This window comes from Manis javanica, chromosome 12 (assembly GCF_040802235.1).
Source record: "Manis javanica isolate MJ-LG chromosome 12, MJ_LKY, whole genome shotgun sequence".
NCBI lineage: Eukaryota > Metazoa > Chordata > Mammalia > Pholidota > Manidae > Manis > Manis javanica.
In genome coordinates this window covers 33,471,480-33,491,640 of record NC_133167.1, presented here as the reverse complement: position 1 = coordinate 33,491,640, position 20,161 = coordinate 33,471,480, and the positions used below count along the sequence as shown (strand labels likewise).

The 20,161-nt window shown below is 38.5% G+C and overlaps 1 protein-coding gene and 1 non-coding gene across 7 annotated transcripts in view; one reads left to right on the top strand and one right to left on the bottom strand.

Annotated features, from left to right (window-relative positions):
* Nucleotides 1-20,161, bottom strand: part of INPP1 (inositol polyphosphate-1-phosphatase) — a 79,676-nt gene that overhangs the window by 35,704 nt on the left and 23,811 nt on the right. The window contains exon 1 of one of the 6 annotated variants that reach the window (XM_037009137.2): nucleotides 3,586-4,234. The exons of 2 other annotated variants lie outside the window; for them this stretch is intronic. The gene's annotated coding sequence lies outside the window, so the exon portion shown is untranslated. Of the gene's footprint in view, nucleotides 1-3,585; nucleotides 4,235-20,161 lie in introns of those variants that run through there. 3 more of the 6 variants (XM_017668262.3, XM_037009138.2, XM_017668255.3) reach the window with 3 other exon arrangements.
* LOC140845320 (U6 spliceosomal RNA) lies at nucleotides 12,952-13,058 on the top strand. Its single transcript, XR_012124093.1, has one exon. It is a non-coding gene; the product is annotated as a U6 spliceosomal RNA (small nuclear RNA).

Sequence of the window (20,161 nt, the reverse complement as noted above, 5' to 3'; positions counted from 1 at the left end):
CATTTGCCTTTAAAGGAACACAAACTGATAGTTTATTTACAGTACCTTTTACTTGAAAAGGTCAAAGTACTAAAAAGATATAAATGACTCATTAGAGCCACACCAATATACAAATGTACTGATTGCTTTCACATTCTTGCTAAACCCACTACCATAGATAAATGTCTACAGTGATTAATATTTATCTTCCAAGTGCGATTGTTTCTATTTCCCCTATTTGCTATTCGTGATGCTTACAGTCCGCCATATTCTTAAAACAGCCCTTTCATTATTTCCAGATCAAACTCGATTATTTGTGATTCTTGCAAATTCCTAGGAATTAACTGAGGAGTTTTCTAGAACTTGGAAGATCAGATCCTATTTTAAAAGCTACTGATAATGAAAATGTATGGCTTTTTGATAATGAAGCCTACAGATAATGGAAATTTATCACTTTAACTAAATTAGGTTTTCTTCAAGCAATACTGAAAGTAGTTTCCTTTGGCCATTTGAATTGACCTCTACAGCTATGAATTAAAAATTCCATTAGCATGAACCATCATCACTCTGTAAAAAAAAGGACAAGTTTAAGTGTCCATTGATAAGTTAGCAAATATTTACATCAAATTTGGATAATTTAGATTTTATTTAAACAATTAAATATTTATTTTAACCAATTAAATATTTAATTGGTTAAAAATAACAAGGAAACAATCCTCCCCCCATCAAAGAAAAGATAAAAGATATAGAAAAAGAATGGAGAGAGAAGGAAATCAAAGGAAATTCCGACATTCCATTGCGGTTACTCATCTTAACAAATCTTTCACAGATGGGTAATACTCTATTTTGTTCATTTTTCTTACCTATAATTAACCATGTTTTATGCCCAAATATGTTGCTTTTTTTCTTTTTGGATGGGGTTGGGCCATTTTAATAAAAGTATAAGTTATTAAAATCTGCATACCCATCTTCCCCAATTAGGAACACAGGAGGTAACAAATCTGTTCTGTGAAAGAAAGGATCAGGCACAATATTTTGCTGTGGATTACTAGTCATAGTAATCTGCATTTAAAATCCACTAATAAAATGCTCTTAGAATACTAAAGGACTTGAATTAAGATTGTTCATCATATAAAAGAGACTAAATTTGCAAAAATATTTGCTTAAATTCAATTACCAGAAGGCTTGACTACCAAAGAATATAAAAACTTCAGATTTCCTAAATGGGTGACATCATCATATTAGTAAAACCATAGCTTCCACTTAAGAACATTTCCTGTACAGGAATGCTAATAGGTTATGTCAGCTTTTTGTTCCAGTAACACTTATTTTCTACTTGTGTTTCCCAGTCTTGCCTTTTCTGTTTGTTTTTGGTTTGCTCTTCTAAATTTTATCCCTTTGATCTATTTTTAAGTATCTTCTTCCCCTGAAAAATTCTGATTCAAGAAGTCCCAAGTTGAAACCTGGAAATTTTTTTTAAACCCCTATTACACAAACAACCCCCACCTCCACCCCAACTTCCCCAGGACCCTGGGTAATTTTTTTTTTTTTTTGAGAGGGCATCTCTCATATTTATTGATCAAATGGTTGTTAACAACAATAAAATTCTGTATAGGGGACTCAATGCACAATCATTTATCAACCCCAAGCCTAATTCTCAACAGTCTCCAATCTTTTGAAGCATAACGAACAAGTTCTTACATGGTGAACAAATTCTTACATAGTGAATAAGTTCTTACATGGTGAACAGTGCACGGGCAGTCATCACAGAAACTTTCAGTTTTGATCACGCATTATGAACTATAATCAGGTCAAATGTGAATATTTGTTTGATTTTTATACTTGATTTATATGTGAATCCTGGGTAATTTTTTAAATTATAAAAGTGTTGGAAACACTGCTTGACATTACTCATGTAAGAGGAAAGCCAAGTGATGTCAACTCTGCTTTTCTGTCTAAACTCTAAACCAAACAAAAACATCAATGTAAAGAGTTTTATGAGCTTCATTACAAGGTTCAAAGGACACACATTCCGAAAAAGTTCTCATATACTTCATCCTCAATATACATAAATTTGTTTTTATTATCACTTTATATAACATAGTTATCTTTTAGAATTTCTACAAGATGAAAAAGAATAAGGCTTTTATTTACCTCCTTGTTTTTAGTTCTCTGCACTTCGAAAGGCAGTTTTGTGAGATGTCATAGTTGGTGAGACCAGAATTAGTAGGTGGGAAAAAATATTTAACATGGGTTTGGCCGAATCATGTATACAGTTAGACCCATGGGTGTGTATTTTCTAATTGTTCTCAGAGACAGAAATAAAAGGGGAAATACATATATAACGAAGAGCTTTATAAGTTTCGTTTCACAGGCCTATATATCAAATAAGACTTGTTTTCATTTTTCTTTCAGGACTACAGCAAATATAGCTTTAATTTATATCTGTAATAAGATATTTCACTTTATATGGCATGAGTCCAAGCTGCAATTTCCAAGCAAGTGGTGGTATTGTCCAAAGCCTGAAAATAAATGGTAGCTTATTCTATGCAAAAAGTAAAGTGTAACTTTATACAAAATACCTAATCCTCTTCAAGATTAAGAACTTCAATTATAGTATGAAAATCCACAGAAGCTTAAAGTAGGTTCTAAATAAGGATGTAAATATCTGTTGATAAAATGAACTCTTCCATTGCCCTTAATTTTTCCCTTATATTCCCTATTTTAATAGGTAAAAATGAGGTCAGAAAGGTAATTCATCAGTCAATAGTAGATTACAGGATTACTTTAATCATTAGACAATGATCAGGCTCAGCAGGGCGGACTCTTATCAATTTCTTTTATTTGAAGGCTAGGAATCACAGGAAAAGGGCCCAAAAATGTTGTATTCAACATATAGGATGCAGTTCAGTGGCCTGTCCATGCAGCTTTAACCCGCTGTTCTTTTGAGGTGAAAGCCATTCACAGAGAAGGCAAACTTCTGCTTATTCAACACCTTAAAATTGGCTTTAGAACAAAATCTCCAAAATACACACCCGTGGGTCTAACTGTATACATGATTCGGCCAAACCCATGTTAAATATTTTTTCCCACCTACTAATTCTGGTCTCACCAACTACGACATATCACAAAACTGCCTTTCGAAGTGCAGAGAACTAAAATCAAGGAGGTAAATAAAAGCCTTTTCTAAATATAGTCCCACCGTGTTTATTTCACACCCATCTAGTAGGTCATAGCAGCAGCCAGCAGCTATGGACATACAGAAGCATCTCTCCAGGCAAAACCGAGGCGCTTGACAGCTACGCCATCTACCTGTTGAACCTGGGCTACTGCTCTCCACAACTGTCAGATCAGCTTCTTCGACCAAAAGTGCTAATGATCGATTTTTTTTTTTTTTTTTTGTAAGTTGCGTGCTAATCTTTCTTCTCACCCTCTCCCTTCTGAGTCCTTCTGCAGAGCCGCGGGAGCCGCGGGAGTCGCGAGCTCCTCCGCCCGGCTGGCTGCTGCAGCGATGCGGGGCGGGGCGGGCCGGCCGGCTGGCACGGCGGACGGAGGTCATCGCGGGCCGGCGGAGAGGCAAGGGGCCCCCGGCCCGGATTTACTCACCTACCGTCCGGAGAGGCGACGGGACCCAGATCCGAGGAGGAGGGAGATAGTGGCGCCGAGGCGAGGGGGGGCGTAAGGGGAAAACGTATTACCTAAGCCGGGATGCGGAGCGGAGAGGGAGGCTGCAGCCTTTCCCTCCAGAAACGGAAGAGGCGGGGGAGGAGGAGGAGGAAAGCGCCGAGCAGGAGGGGGAGGTGGCCGGGCGCGGGCGGCGGGCGACGGGCTTGGCCCCAGCACGCGGGGCGTGGCGCGGCGGGGTTCGCGGGGGTCAGGCGAAGCCGCGGCGCGCCTCCCCTCGGCCTGGAGCGCAGACCTCAGCACCCGCCAGGCCGCTGCCCCCTCGCGTCCCCCGGCGCCGCAGCGGCGAGGCGCGCGCAGACGCCCCAGCCTCCGGGGCGGGCGAAGGCATCCCAGGCCGGCCGGCCGGGTGTCTGCGACGTCACGGGGGGAGCGGGGTGACTCGGAGCCAGTGCCGGGAGAAAAAGGGCCCCAGGGTCACCCAAGACGCTGTTTTCGTTCTGTTGTTGTAGCTACCCAGGAAGCGAACCCCAAATTCGCTTTTAAAATCTTCCTCCAAGCTCCCCTGCTCTTTGGGGGGGTTACGGGTTTGACACGCGTGTTGGCAACCGGGAAGATGGACTTCCTGCCATTGTTCTAATAGAAAAGTCAACTGTGCTGGTTGTTCTTTGAACCACAGCAGTGGCTCCTGGCGTTTGCCTTATAAGGTGTGGGCCTGGCGCCGGCGTGACAGGAAGCGCATCACGGGTAGGGAGCCCCTCTCCAACCCTTTAAACTCTGGCGCTCCGTGTACCTTCATGACGGATTTGGATGGTGGATGGGGATAGGAATGGGTGATGGCGGGGGAATGGGCTGACGTTGTTTAAAAGGCAGTGGGAAGTGTGAGTAGAAGGGGCCCGGCAGCGTGCCCAGCTGACTGGACGCCGCGCGGGCTTTCTAGAGCAGTGCTTCAGACATCCTTTCACTCCCGGCACACGTAGGAAATGATCTCCTGTGCGGGCCCCAAATGGGGTGAACAGAAGAGACTGCTCGCGCCGGAGTGCCCGGGCCCTTTCCCCTGAGGCGCAGAGGGGAACACGACCTACCTACCTGTAACTTATTCCATGGCATGAGGTTGGGAAGCTCTGTTTTTAAGTTCTAGCCGGCAGGTTTCTTATCTACATTTTTGGAAACCATCCAAGACTGCTTCCTGCATTGCTGGCGCGTGGAGGAACCAGCAGGACAGGAGCCGGACTTGTCGTACTCCAGGAAATGGTGCTTAAAACCTTACATCTCCCAGGCTGAACTTACCTTTCTGCTCCCAGCCTACTTCTGTGGTCTCTGAGTTGAGATAACTCCCCCCAGACCCCCCTTTCCACTCCCCAGCTTTCACTCACTAGCCAGTCCACTTGATTTTATCTTCCTTATCAGATTTATCTTTTATGTCCTTCACCTTAGTGCTCCTTAGGTCCATCCCCATACTGTTCCTTATGAATGAGTCTCGTAAGCATGTCTATGGTGGCAAAATCAAGACGTAGTTTAAACACGATATTCAGAAGTTAAGAGGCAAATACCAGAATTGTTAGAAGGTGAAAGAATTTGCCTCTAGAGAGCAGGAATTTAGGGAGCAGAGGATGGAGCATGAGACTCCTGTTTCTGTGACACAGCAATATGAACCTTGAAGCCAGTGCATTTTCCACTTTGCCGCCACAGAGACCATTCTACATAACACAGCTCAATGGGGTTCTTGCTGGCTTGGTCTTCATTGGTTCCCAGTCTGGTAATACCAAGAGCAAGCCCCTGGGCCTGGCTTTCCAGGCCCATCTCCCTTCCAGTCCATCAGCCCTGCCCCTCACACTTGACACCCCATTTTACCTCACCCCATCTAATTTCCTGGATGCATGAACTTGTTTCATACCTTTATACTACAGTGGAGAAAAATTTTCCTTTCTTTCCTTTTAGGTTCTTTGGCTGATCTAATAATTAAATTGACATAAAATAGACTACCAGGAGAAAAACAAATTTAATTTTGTATGTACAGGAGCTCATAGAAATAGGAGACTCAAAGAAGTGACCATCCCAGGCAGCTTTTATACCTTTTAGACAGAATAAATTTGTGAAGAATGGACAAGAGGAAGAAGTTTGGGTTTGGGATAATAAATGAGTGAAGAAGTGACAAGGTTTACCTATACATCCTTCTCAGCCCTAAACTCCTTACCTGGTGATAAGAGTATCTTTCTCCTGGTACAGGGAGAATACCTTTTACATGGGAAATCTATCTCCTGCTCTCAGAGGGAAAAAAGAGGGCCCGTGTGTCCTTTTTGTACCAGCTGTTTCTTAATTAACTTTAATTCAAAATAACCAATATACCAAAGTGACATATTTTGAGGAGGCCTGCCCTGAACCCCATAAGTACATGTTATTTCTTCTGCCTGGGTAGTCTCTCACAGCTTTAATACTAGTTAATGGCACTATTCTAAGTGCTTCTTGTGTTTTATAGCTGTTCACTCTTATATCAACCTTCTGGTAGGCATTAAAATGTGTTATCTCCATTTAATAAAGAATGAAGCTGTGATTTAGAGAGGTTAAGTAATTTACTCAAATATGTAGTATGCAGAGAGGACAAATTTGAACTCAGCAGTGACTCCAGGATTCACATTGTTACCTATTCGCTTTAAAAACCTTTCTCAGACAATACATTTAAGCAGGATCAAGAGATTAAGTTTTTTTAAAGTCTTAAAAGTGCAAGGAGAAAATATAAGTGAATTGCATTTAATCTCAAAGTAAGCTTGAAACACAGGGCAAAAACAAAAGAAAAGTAATAGAGTTGACTATAGAACTTTGAATTTTTTTCATCAGAAAGACCCATAGGATAAAATTAGGAGCCAAGTAAAAATTATTTTTAAAAATGTTTGCAATGTATGTGAAGATAAGAGAATAACATCCTTATTTAATAAAGAGGTCTTACAAAGAAAACATAAATACCCTGTTTAAAAAATGGGCAAAAATGTAAATTATTTAAGTCAGAAGAGAAAAATGTAAATGGCAAAACATATTAAGAGAAGTGAGAACTTAAAATACTAATGCCCCATTAAGTTGACTGAGAATAAATGAATACTCAAAGCTAGTGATGTAGGCCAGCGGCCATTGAAGCACGATGTGTGGCAAATGACTAAGCTCAGTACTGAGAAGAGCATAAATTGCTGCAGTGTTTCTGGAGGGCAATGGGCAGAATGAAGTAAAAGCCACAAAAATGTTCACTCCCTTTGACTCAAAAATTCTATTTCTGGTAAATGATAGTACAGGGATTGACCAATGTTTTCTGTCAAAGCCCAGAGAGTAAATGCTTTAGGCTTTGCAGGAGACATATGTTTCTGTTGCTTTTCTTCTTTGTATATGTGCTTTAAAAAAAAAGAAAGAAAGAAACCCCCTTTAAAAATATGAAAGCTGTTATTAGCTTGAGGGCCATAGAAAAGCTGGCTGTGGCCTGAAATTGGCATGCAGGCAGTAATGTGTGCAACAAGTCTGTACAAGAAAGTTCATCACAGTGCATTTGGTAAGAGCCGAAAGAGACAACGAAGTACACATCCAAGGACAAAATTAGTTTCAACCAGGTAAGAGGAAACAAGCTTTTTAAAAGTTTTAAATGTTTTTGAAAGTTCCAGAAATGATATTTATTGCATGAGAGAGTATTCATAATTTATTATCATGTGGAATAACACAGTTTACAAAAGAATATTCATGCTATTATCCCAAATACAACATACTCACATGTATATATGCATAGAAAAGGTCTGGAAAGACATAAACATGGTAAAATATTGAGTGTGGTGGGAGTGAAATCACAGATATTTGTTATTTTGTTGTGTCTGTTTCTTATAGTGAATATGTATTATTATTGTAATAAACTAAAATACAGGAAACTTTGCGTGCATGGCCACAAAGTACCTTAGTTGTCAAATTGAGAAAATCCTCCCAGAATCCACTCCCCCAAATGGAGCTGGTCGCTGTCTTTTCTGTGCTCCCTGAGTACTTAATGGTGTTTTGAGTAACATTATTTATTTAAAAAGAGACAGGCTACTACCATCATTTAGTTAAGCATTCTTCTATTATTGGACATCTGGGTTCCCAGTATTGCACTATTATAAATATGCTGGTTATTTTCTACTTGGTCTCTGTTGGGTCCATTTGAATGCTTCTCTGCTAGACTCTGTGTGTGCTTCAGAAGGCGGAACCCTCATGGACTATTTTCTCTGGACTTTCTTGCCAGCTGGTCTCCAGGTAGAATTGACCAATGGATGGTACCAATGGTAGTGTGGAGAGTGGAAGTGGAGAAAGGTTGGGCTCTCCCTTCCTACCTCTTTCCCTGCTTTGGGCCTCTAAGGCAGCTCCCTCTCTACTGCCCTGCTAATTTGATCTCCTCCCCTTACCCAGCTGCTTACTGTTGCAAGACCCTGGGTACCTCCATGTCATGGTGTTTCCCGTCACCCAACCCTAAACCTGGCCTGGAACTTCTGAAAATAGTCCCTTCAAAAAGATCTGTTAGATCAAAACATCTTAGAGGAGGTGGGTTCCTGTTAGGACAAACTGATATATTAACACTGGTGAATATCATAAGAACAGAAATCTATTTCTTATGCAACAGGTCCTGGGTATTCTCAGATTGTACCTCTGGGCTTTTGACTATGTGCAAGGTAATTTTAGAAAGATTTGCAAGTTTCCTGAAGCAGGAATTTGAATTACTAACTGTGAAGCCAATGTTTGGGAATACAGCACTAACTGTTGTTTTTGATTTCTCCAGTATTTTTTTAAAAGTAACACTCCATTGCATTTTATTGAAGAAATCATATACTACAGCATAGTGGTGTTCAAATTTTTATGTTTTCAGTGGACTCATGAAGAAAATGTTCTTATATCGAATCTAACATATAAATGAGTTAAAAGTCATGCAGGGGGGATCACGGGAAGATGGCGGCGTGAGTAGTTGAGTAGAAATCTCCTCCCCAAAACATATATATTTATGAAAATACAATAAATACAATTATTCCTAAAAGAGACACCAGTGGATACAGTACAACAGCCAGGATACATCTACATCTGCGAGAACTCAACATCACACAAAGGGGGTAAGATACAAGCCGCAGCCAGGTGGGACCCGAGCGCTACCCCCACCCCAGAACCCGGCAGGAAGAAAGGAGTCAGAATGGGGAGGGAGTGAAAGCCCAGGACTGCTAAACAACCAGTTCTAGAAATCCGCACCCAGAGTGCAGACACAAGGTGCACGGGGTGCTAGATATTAGAGAAATGGAAAAGCAAAACCTGCGAGCAGGTCCCCGCAACCCCCATCCCCAAGACAAAAGAAAAGCGAGTGCTTCTTGCAAATCTTAAAGAGACAGGGACTCCACAGCTGGACGAAGTCGTCCCGGCACACTTAGACAGCAGCTGGGAATCCCAGGGAACTTTAGGCGCCCTAACTCCCTGGACAGCAGCACAGCTCTGAAGCCCCTCATGGCACTAAGCAGCCTGCCAGTCGTTCCCCCAATTGGCGCGTACCGCAACACACCGGCCCAATAGTGGGAGAGTGGCAGTGCACACCAGGGGCAGTGGTGCCAGAGGGGACCGGAAGAGGCCCACGTGTGCCGGCAGCGCCAGAGAGGACCAGGAGTGGCTCGTGCGAGCCCGCCATGGCGGTGACCGAGCAGTGGGGGTGTGGCCCACATGAGGTGGCGGCAGCAGCAACAGAGGAGCCTGGGAGAGGTTCGCATGAGTCTGCAGCGGCGCCGACCGAGCGGCCCGGGAGCGGCTTGTGCGTGCCAGTGGCGGCAGCACCACAGGGGCATGGAAGAGGCCGCATGCACCTGCAGTGGTGCCAGAGGGAGCAGCCACACTAAAAGCAGCCAACTAGAATCCCAGCCCGATGCACAGCTGCCCGGGCCAGACCCAAAGGCCATTGCTGGTACACAACTGCCCGGCAGGGGCGCCGCTATCACAGAGGAGCACACCTGGTGTGCCTGCTACTTCTCGCAGGGCTCTGCGCTGCTCTGACAGAGACCCGCCCATAGCAGCTTTTGGGATTAACCCGGTGGCTGCTCCAGGAGAGCGGGTAAGTGACACAGGCAGCGGAGAAGGGCAAGGCATCCAGCAAGCAGGAAAGGATTTTCTTCTCCCAGCTGACATACCCGCAACCTGCCTACAGCCACCGCTATCACCATGAAAAGGCAAAAAAATTTAGTTCACTCCAAAATAGTTCAGACAACCCCTAAGAGAGGATCTGCAGAGACAGACCTAACCAGTCTCCCTGAAAAAGAATTCAAAATAAAAATCATAAACATGCTGACAGAGCTGCAGAGAAATACACAAGAGCAAAGGGATGACATCCGGAGGGAGATTACAGAAATGAAACTATCTCTGGAAGGATTTATAAGCAGAATGGATAAGATGCAAGAGGCCATTGATAGAATAGAAACCAGAGAACAGGAATGCATAGAAGCTGATGCACAGAGAGAGAAAAGCATCTCCAGGAATGAAACAATCTTAAGAGAACTGTGTGACTAATCCAAAAGGAACAACATCTGCATTATAGGGGTACCAGAAGAAGGAGAAAAGAGAAAAAGGGATAGAAAGTGTCTTTGAAGAAATAATTGCTGAGAACTTCCACAAACTGGGGGAGGAAATAGTTGCTCAGACTACGGAAGCACACAGAACTCCCAAAAAAAGGGACCCAAAGAGGACAAAACCGAGACACATAATAATTAAAATGGCTAAGATCAAGGACAAGGACAGAGTATTAAAGGCAGCCATAGAGAGAAAAAAGGTCACTTACAAAGGAAAACCTATCAGGCTATCATCAGACTTCTCGACAGAAACCCTACAGTCCAGAAGAGAATGGCATGATATATTTAATGCAATGAAACAGAAGGGCCTTGAACCAAGGATACTGTATCCAGCACGATTATCATTTAACTATGAAGGAGGGATTAAACAATTCCCAGACTAGCAAAAGTTGAGGGAATTTGCCTCCCACAAACCACCTCTACAGGGTATTTTAGAGGACTGCTCTAGATGGGAGAACTCCTAAAAAGAGCACAGAGCAAAACACACAACATATGAAGAATGGAGGAGGAGAAATAAGAAGGGAAAGAAATAATCATCAGACTGTGTTTATAATAGCTCAACAAGCAAGTTAAGTTAGACAGTAAGGTAGTAAAGAAGCTAACCTTGAATCTTTGGTAACCACGAATCTAAAGCCTACAATGACAATAAATACATGTCTTTCAATAATCACCCTAAATGTAAATGGACTGAATGCACCAATCAAAACACACAGAGTAATAGAATGGATAAAAAAGCAAGACCCTACCCTGAAAACTACAAGACACTCTTAAGAGAAATTAAAGAGGTCACTAACAAATGGAAACTCATCCCATGCTCCTGCCTAGGAAGAATTAATATCATCAAAAAAATGGCCATCCTGCCCAAAGCAATATACAGATTCGATGCAATCTCTATCAAATTACCAACAGCATTCTTCAATGAACTGGAACAAATAGTTCAAAAATTCATATGGAACCACAAAAGACCCCAAATAGCCAAAGCAATCCTGAGAAGGAAGAATAAAGTGGGGGGGATCTCATTCCCCAACTTCAAGCTCTACTACAAAGCCACAGTAATTAAGACGATTTGGTACTGGCACAAGAACAAAGCCACAGACCAGTGGAACAGAGACTCCAAATATTAACCCAAACATATATGGCCAATTAATATACGATAAAGGAGCCATGGACATTCAATTGAGGAAATGACAGTCTCTTCAACAGATGGTGCTGGCACAACTGGACAGCTACATGTAAGAGAATGAAACTGGATCACTGTCTAACCCCATACACAAAAGTAAATTCTAAATGGATCAAAGACCTGAATGTAAGTCATGAAACCATAAAACTCTTAGAAAAAAACAGAGGCAAAAATCTCATGGACATAAACATGTGATTTCTTCATGAACATATATCTCCCTGGGCAAGGGAAACAAATGCAAAAATAAACCAGTGGGACTATATCAAGCTAAAAAGCTTCTGTACAGCAAAGGACACCATCAATAGAACAAAAAGGTATCCTACAGTATGGAAGAATATATTCATAAATGACAGATCTGATAAAGGATTGACATACAAAATATATAAAGAGCTCACACACTTCAACAAACAAAAAGCAAATAATCCAATTAAAAAATGGGCAGAGGAGCTGAATAGACAGTTCTCTAAAGAAGAAATCCAGATGGCCAACAGGCACATGAAAAGATGCTCCACATCGCTAATCATCAGAGAAATGCAAATTAAAACCACAATGAGATATCACCTCACACTAGTAAGGATCGCCATCATTGAAAAGACAAACAACAACAAATGTTGGCGAGGTTGTGGAGAAAGGGGAGCCCTCCTACACTGCTGGTGGGAATGTAAATTAGTTCAACCATTGTGGAAAGCAGTATAGAGGTTCCTCAGAATGCTCAAAATAGAAATACCATTTGACCCAGGAATTCCACTTCTAGGAATTTACCCTAAGAATGCAGCACTCCAGTTTGAAAAAGACAGATGCACCCCTATGTTTATCACTGCACTATTTATTATAGCCAAGATACGGAAGCAACCTAAATGTTCATAAGTAGGTGAATGGATAAAGAAGATGTGCTACATATGCACAATGGAATATTACTCAGCCGTAAGAAAAAAACAGATCCTACCATTTGCAACAACATGGATGGAGCTAGAGGGTATTATGCTCAGTGAAATAAGCCAGGCAGAGAAAGACAAGTACCAGATGATTTCACTCATATGTGGAGTATAAGAACAAAGGAAAACTGAAGGAACAAAACAGCAGAATCACAGAACCCAAGAATGGACCAAAGGGAAAGGGACTGGGGAGGATGGGTGGGAAGGGAGGGATAAGGGTTGGAAAAAAGAATGGGGGCATTACGATTAGCATGTATAGTGTGTGTGGGGGCACGGGGAGGGCTGTACAACACAGAAGACAAGTAGTGATTTTACAGCATGTTACTATGCTGATGGACAGTGACTGTGAAGGGGTATGTGGGGGGGACTTGGTGAAGGGGGGAGCCTAGTAAACATAATGTTCTTCAAGTAATTGTAGGTTAATTATACCAAAATAAAATATATATATATATATATATATACGTGACATATAAATATGTGATATAAGATATATATTGTTTCTGTGCTTAAGTTCACTCCTAATTTACCATTTTTGCCATTTTTATAAATGAAATCTTTTTCCACATTCATGTGTCACTTCCTAATAATAATGTAGTTTTTCATCTTGTATCCAATTACCTTACCAAAATCTCTAAATTTTGTGCTCGCTTCGGCAGCACATATACTAAAATTGGAACGATACAGAGAAGATTAGCATGGCCCCTGCGCAAAGATGACACGCAAATTCGTGAAGCGTTCCATATTTAAAAAAAAAAAAGAAAAAGAAAAAAAAATCTCTAAATTTTAATATTGTTTATATCTTGTTTTTTTCTGATAAACAATTACATGAGAACAATTTTCAAAAATTTTCACCAATGTGTTAGCTCATTTTAACATCTTGTACCAATACAATTACTAGGATTTCCAATATTAAGTGCATGGTATTAAATGAAAAATTCTCAGTTTTACTTGAAATAATTTTGGTGTTTTGTCATAGGATATTTCCCATTGGTTTTGGTAAAGACACTTTATTATCTTTAAATAGTGTCTTTTCCTATCTCACTTGTTATTTTATGGATGAAGTTATAAATTTAATGAAAAGGCTTTCCCAGCACCTAATCGTATAATCCTATTATTTTTTATTTTAATTTATAAAGACTATAATGAGTATCATACACTATCTTCCCATTTTTGAGAAATAAACCATGCTTGCCTTTATGTATACTTTAGTTACCAAAGGGAAAGGGACTGGGGAGGATGGGTGGGAAGGAAGGGACAAGGGCGGGGAAAAAGAAAGGGGGTAATATGATTAGCATGTACAGTGTGGGGGAGGGTTGTGCAAGACAGAGAAGATAAGTAGTGATTTTACAGCATCTTACTATACTGATGAACAGTGACTGTGAAGGGGTATGTGGGGGGGACTTAGTGAAGGGGGGAGCCTAGTATACATAATGTTCTTCATGTAATTGTAGATTAATGATACCAAAATAAAAAAAAGAACTCAAACATAGAAAATACCACAAAATAATATTTTGAAATATCACAAAGCAAAACACCCATGAAAGCACCACACAGATCCAGAAATAGAACATTGGAAGTCCTAGAAAAGCCCTCATTACCCACTTTCAACCAATATTTTCTCTTTCCTCCCCAAATACTATTTGGTGGTGGTGGGGACTTGGTGAAGGGGGGAGCCTAGTATACATAATGTTCATGTAATTGTAGATTAATGATACCAAAATAAAAAAAAAGAACTCAAACATAGAAAATACCACAAAATAATATTTTGAAATATCACAAACCAAAACACCCATGAAAGCACCACACAGATCCAGAAATAGAACATTGGAAATCCTAGAAAAGCCCTCATTACCCACTTTCGACCAATATACTCTCTTTCCTCCCCAAATACTATTGTTATCTTGATTTCTAGTATTATAGTTTAGTATGTATATACATTTGTATATATTTATGCAGTTCTTCACTATCTTATTATTAAGCCAATATTACACTGGCTTAATTACAAAAGCCTTTTAATAAATATTGATATATATATGATAGAGCAAGTAGAGTGTCTTAGATATTCTTAGTCCTTTGCTTTTCCTTTTTAATTTTAAAAAGAGCTTGTTGAGTTCCAAAAAAATCTTAACTGGGATTTTTATTGAAATGGCATTAATTCAGAGACCAATTTCAGGAGTATTGAAATCTTATTATGCATTATATCTTGCAACCCAAGGACATATTTTTATGTCCTTTAATTCCTCTCAATATTTGTTGTTTCCCTTGTCTTGATTACTTTTCATTAGATTTTTTCAAGGAACTTGATTTTTTCTGTCTCCTAAAAGAGTATCTTTTAAAACTTCATCTTAAATTTGATTTCCTAGTGAAATACAACAAATTTTTCTATACTGATAAGCAACTTAGCTTATCCTCAGTTATCATTCCTAATAATTTATCTGCATATTGTTTTAGATTTTCTACATGCTTAATAGTGTTTTCCATGAATGCCAGTTTTAACTCTTCTTTTTCAATCCTATGCCTATTCTTCTTGGCTTCCTAAACTGTCTACAATCACCAGTGTGTGGAATCAGGCATTCATTTCTTACTCCTGATCCAAGAGAAAAGTTGACAGAGTAATTAAGAAGCATGCCTGCTAATTTCTTTAAAATGGCATGTTAAGGAAGTTGTCTTAAATTCTTAACTTGTTAAGAGCTTTCAATTTAAATGGATGTTGAAGTTTGTTCAATTGGATTTTGTTTTTGTTTTATACCTATTGAGATGATTATATGATTTTTCTCCTTTATTTTGTTAATAAATTGTGTTGATTATTAAAATGTTTTAAAATGCTGCTCTAAACTTTTATTACTTCAAATAATAATGATTTGATCTTTAAGCATTATTCTTCTTGTGTGTACCTGGATTCAATCTGCCAGTGTTTTGTTTTATATTTCTGCTTCTGCCATCATGACAGTGATTAGCCTATAATTTTCATTTCTTATAATGTCTTTTTGACATAAAGGTTGCATTATCCTTATAAGTGTTCCATCCTTTATTTTCTTCTGGAAGACCTAGGGAAAACATTGGGCTAATTATTCCCTAAAAGGTTTTGTAGAATTAACTTGTAAAACTATCTTGGTACAAGTTTTCTCTGTTAGGTAGTTTTAAAATTTTAAATATGGGATCATTTAGGTGTTAGTTTTGGTAAGTTAGCTTTTCTAGCAATTGATCAATTTGTGTAAGTTTTCAAATATATTAGCATAGTATTATTCATAATTATATATATACACATATATTTAAAATTGAACTCAAGAGAAAATACAAAATATTTTCAATTATTTGTTATTCATTTATTAATATTTAAACTTTTTAATTAAGAATATCAGAAAATAAAAATTTTGTGTTCAGTAAATCATCACAAAGCACACAAATCTATGTAACCTCTGATGTGAACAATAAATATAGAATAACCATTACAAAAGCCCCATTCGTCCCCTTCTTGGATTTCATATTCTTCTCAACATTTTCATTTTATATAGACTTTAATTTTAGCCATTCTAATGGATTGATATCTCATTGAGCTTTTAATTAACACTTCTCTTATTAGTAATGAAGTTTCATACCTTTATTGGCCTTTGGATATCCTGTTTTGTGAAGGATCTACTTAAGTTTTTACCTATTTTTCTATTAGATTGCACTTGTTTCTTATTAATTTGTTAGGTTTTCTTTATTGAAGTATCATTGATATACAATCTTACATTGTTTTTAAATGTATAACATAGTGGTTTATCAGTTACCCATATTATATTTTATATAATTAATCCTTTGTTGGATACAATGGTTTAAATACATTCTCACATTATATGCCTTTTCTCTATTTCATTATGGCTTTTGAAGAATAGGTTTTTATCATTCAAATTATCTTTTTTTAAATTATTTATTTCCATGTAGAAATTCTTCCTAGATTCATTAATGAAAATTTGTTTTCTTCTTTTTTAGTGAGAAAACTTAAGTTCTACTCTGTTAGCAAGTTCGTTACGCAATACAGTATTATCAACTATAGACACTATGGTATACATTAGATTGTCAGACTTTATTCATCTTATAGCTTATATAGCTTATTCATATTATAACCCTTTTCACAGCTTCTCCCTATTTTCCTCATGCCTCAGCCCCTAGCAGCCACCATTCTACTTTCTGTTTCTATTCATTTTTTTTTTTAGATTTCACACAGAAGTGATACCATGCTGAATGTCTTTCTTTGTCTGACGTACTTCAATTTGCATAATACCCACTCAAGTTAATCCATATTGTAGCAAATGATGGGATTTCCTTCTTTTTTAAGTCTGAATAATATTCCATTGTGTATACATACCACATTTCCTTTATCCATTCACTCATCAACAGACACTAAGATTGTTTCCATACTTGGTTATTGTGAATAATGCTACAGTGAACATGGAACATGGAGTACAGATGTCTCATTGAGAGTGATTTCATTTCTTTTGAATATATACTCAGAAATGGAGTTGCTGGTTTGTATGGTAGTTCTATCTTTAATTTCTTGAGGAATTTCCATACTCTTTCAAAATGGCTTTACCTATTTTCATTCCCACCAACAGTATAAAAGGGTACCCTTTTCTCCATGTCCTGGCCAGCATTTGTTATCCCTTGTCTTTTTGAGAGACAACCAAAGAGAGGGAAGTTGATATGATATCTCACTGTGGTTCTGATTTGCATTTTCCTGATATTAATCATGTTGAGCACATTTTCATGTACCTGTTGGCCATTTGTAGGTTTGTGTGGAAAAAATGTCTATTCAGCTCCTCTGTCCATTTTTTAATTGGGTATTTTGCTGTTTTTTGCTGTTGAGTTGTATCCTTGTGCATTTTATATACTAACCACTTATTACATATGTGGTTTGCAAATATTTCATCCCATTCCATTGGTTTTCTTTTTAATTTTGATGACTTCCTTTGCTCTCCTAAAGCCTTTTAGTTTGAAGCAGTCCCACTTGTTTATTTTTGCTTTTGTTGTCTTTTTTGGTGTCAAATCCAAAATAACAGTGCCAAGATTGTCAGGTAGCTTAACCCAAAGTTTTCTTATAGGAGCTTTATAATTTCAGACCTACATTCAAGTTTTTAATCTGTTCTGAGTTGATTTTGTGTGTAGTGTGAGATAGGGGTTCAGTTTCATTCATCTATGGATGGTTGTTCTATTTTCCCACCACCATTTATTGAAGAGACTACCTTTTCCACATTGAATGTTCTTAACTCCTTTATTGCATATGAATTGACTGTGTGTATATATATATATGCTTTATTTCTTGGCTCTCTATTCTATTTCATTCACATATTTGTCTCTTTTATTGCTATAGCTTTGTAATATACTTTGAAGGCAAGACATGTGATCCCTCCAGCTTAATTCTTTTTTTTTTGCAAGATTGCTTTGGCTATTCACCATTTTTTGTGGGTGCTTACATACAAATTTTAGGACAATTTTCTCTGTTTCTGTGAGAAATGCCATTGGAATTTTGATAGTGACTGTACTGAATCTGTACATCAATTTGGGTAGCACAGACATTTTAACAGTATTCTTTCCTTCCATGACAAAGGATATCTTTACATTTTTTTGTGTCTTTTAATTTCTTTCATCAATATCATAATTTTCAGCATATAGATCTTTCACATCCTTGGTTAAATTTATTCCTAAGCATATTATTCTTTTTGATGCTTTGATATGGGATTGTATTCTTAATTTTTCTTTGATAGTTTGTTATTAGCATACAGGTATGTAATTGATTTTTGTATATTGATTTGATATCCTGCATCTTTTTAGACTTTACTTCTAACAGTTTTCTGATGGATTCTTCAAAGCTTTCTATATATATCATCTGCAAATAAGATACAACAATCTTTCTTCCTTTCTAATTTGATTATATTTCTTTTTCTTTCCTAATTGCTCTGGCTAGGACTTCCAGTACTATGTTGAATAAAAGTGGCAAGAGTGGGCATCCTTGCCCTGCTCCTGATCTTGAATGAAAGGCTTTCATCTTCCCACCACTGACTATAACATTAGCTATGGACTTGTTATATGTGGCCTTTATTATGTTGAGGTACATTCCTTCTATACCAAATATTTAAAGGATTTTATCACAAAATGATATTGAGTTTTGTCAAATGCTTTTTGTGCATCTTGAGATGATTTTTATCTCTCTCGTTGTTAATGCAGTATGACACATTTAATCATCTGCATATGTCCAACTATTCTTACATTGTGGGGATAAATCCCAGATGATCATGGAGTATAATGTTTTTAATATACTGCTCAATTTTGTTTGCTAATACTTTGTTTTGGATTTTTTATTAAGGTATCATTGATATACAATCTTATGAAGATTTCAGATAAGCAACACTGTGGTCACTAGATTCACCCATATTACTGAGTACACCATACACACCCCACCACAGTCACTGTCCATGAGAAAAGCAAGGTGCCACAAAATTGCCACTTATCTTCTCCATGCTATACTGTCTTCCTGACACCCCCCACAACATGTGTGCCAATCATAATCCCCTTCAATCCCCTTCTCCCTCCCTAAATCATCCCCTTTGGTAACCACTAGTCCCTTCTTGGAGTCTGTGAGTCTGCTGCTGTTTTGTTCCTTCAGTTTGGCTTTGTTGTTATACTCCACAAATGAATGAAATCATTTGGTACTTGTCTTTCTCCACCTGGCTTATTTCACTGAGCATAATACTCTCTAGCTCTATCCATATTCCTGCAAAAGGTAGGGTTTGTTTTCTTCTTATGGCTGAAAAATATTCCATTGTGCATATGTACCACCTCCTCTTTATACATTCGTCTATTGATGGGCACTCAGGTTGCTTCCATATCTTGGCTATTGTAAATAGTGCTGAAATAAACTTAGAGATGCATATGTCTTTTTGAATCTGAGATCTTGCTTTCTTTGGGTAAATTCCTAGGAGTGGAATTCCTGGGTCAAATGGTATTTGTATTTTTAGTTTCTTGAGGAACCTCCATATTGCTTTCCACAGGGGTTGAATAATTTACATTTCCACCAGCAGTGTAGGAGGGTTCCCCTTTCTCCGTATCCTTTCCAGCATTTATTGTTCCTTGTCATTTAGATATTGGCCATCCTAACTGGTGTGAGGTGATATCTCATTGTGGTTTTAATTTGCATTTTCCTGAAAATTAGTGATGTGGAGCATCTTTTCATGTGCCTATTGGCCATCTGAATTTGTTCTTTGGAGAAGTGTCTGTTCAGATCCTCCACCCATATTTAATTGGGTTATTTGTTTTTTGGGGGTTCAGGCATGTGAGTTCTTTGTATATTTTGGATGTTAACACCCTATCAGATAGGTCATTTACTCCCATACTGTAGGTTATTGCCTTTTTGTTCTGCTGATGGTGTCCTTTGCTGTACAGAAGCTTTTTAGTTTGATGTAGTCCCATTTGTTCATTTTTGCTTTTGTTTCCTTTCCCAAGGAGATGTGTTCAGAAAAAAGTTGCTCATGTTTATATTTAAGAGACTTTTGCCTATGTTTTCTTCTAAGAGTTTTATGGTTTCATGACTTACATTCAGGTCTTTGATCCATTTCGAGTTTACTTTTCTGTATGAAATTAGACAATAATCCAGTTTCATTCTCTTACATGTAGCTACCCAATTTTACCAACACCTGCTGAAGAGGCTGTCATTTCCCCATTTATATCCATGGCTCCTTTGTCATATATTAATTGGCCATATATGCTTGGGTTTCTATCTGGGCTCTGTACTCTGTTCTATTGATCTATGGCTCTGTTCTTGGGCCAGTACCAAATTATCTTGATTACTCTGGCTTTGTAGTAGAGCTTGA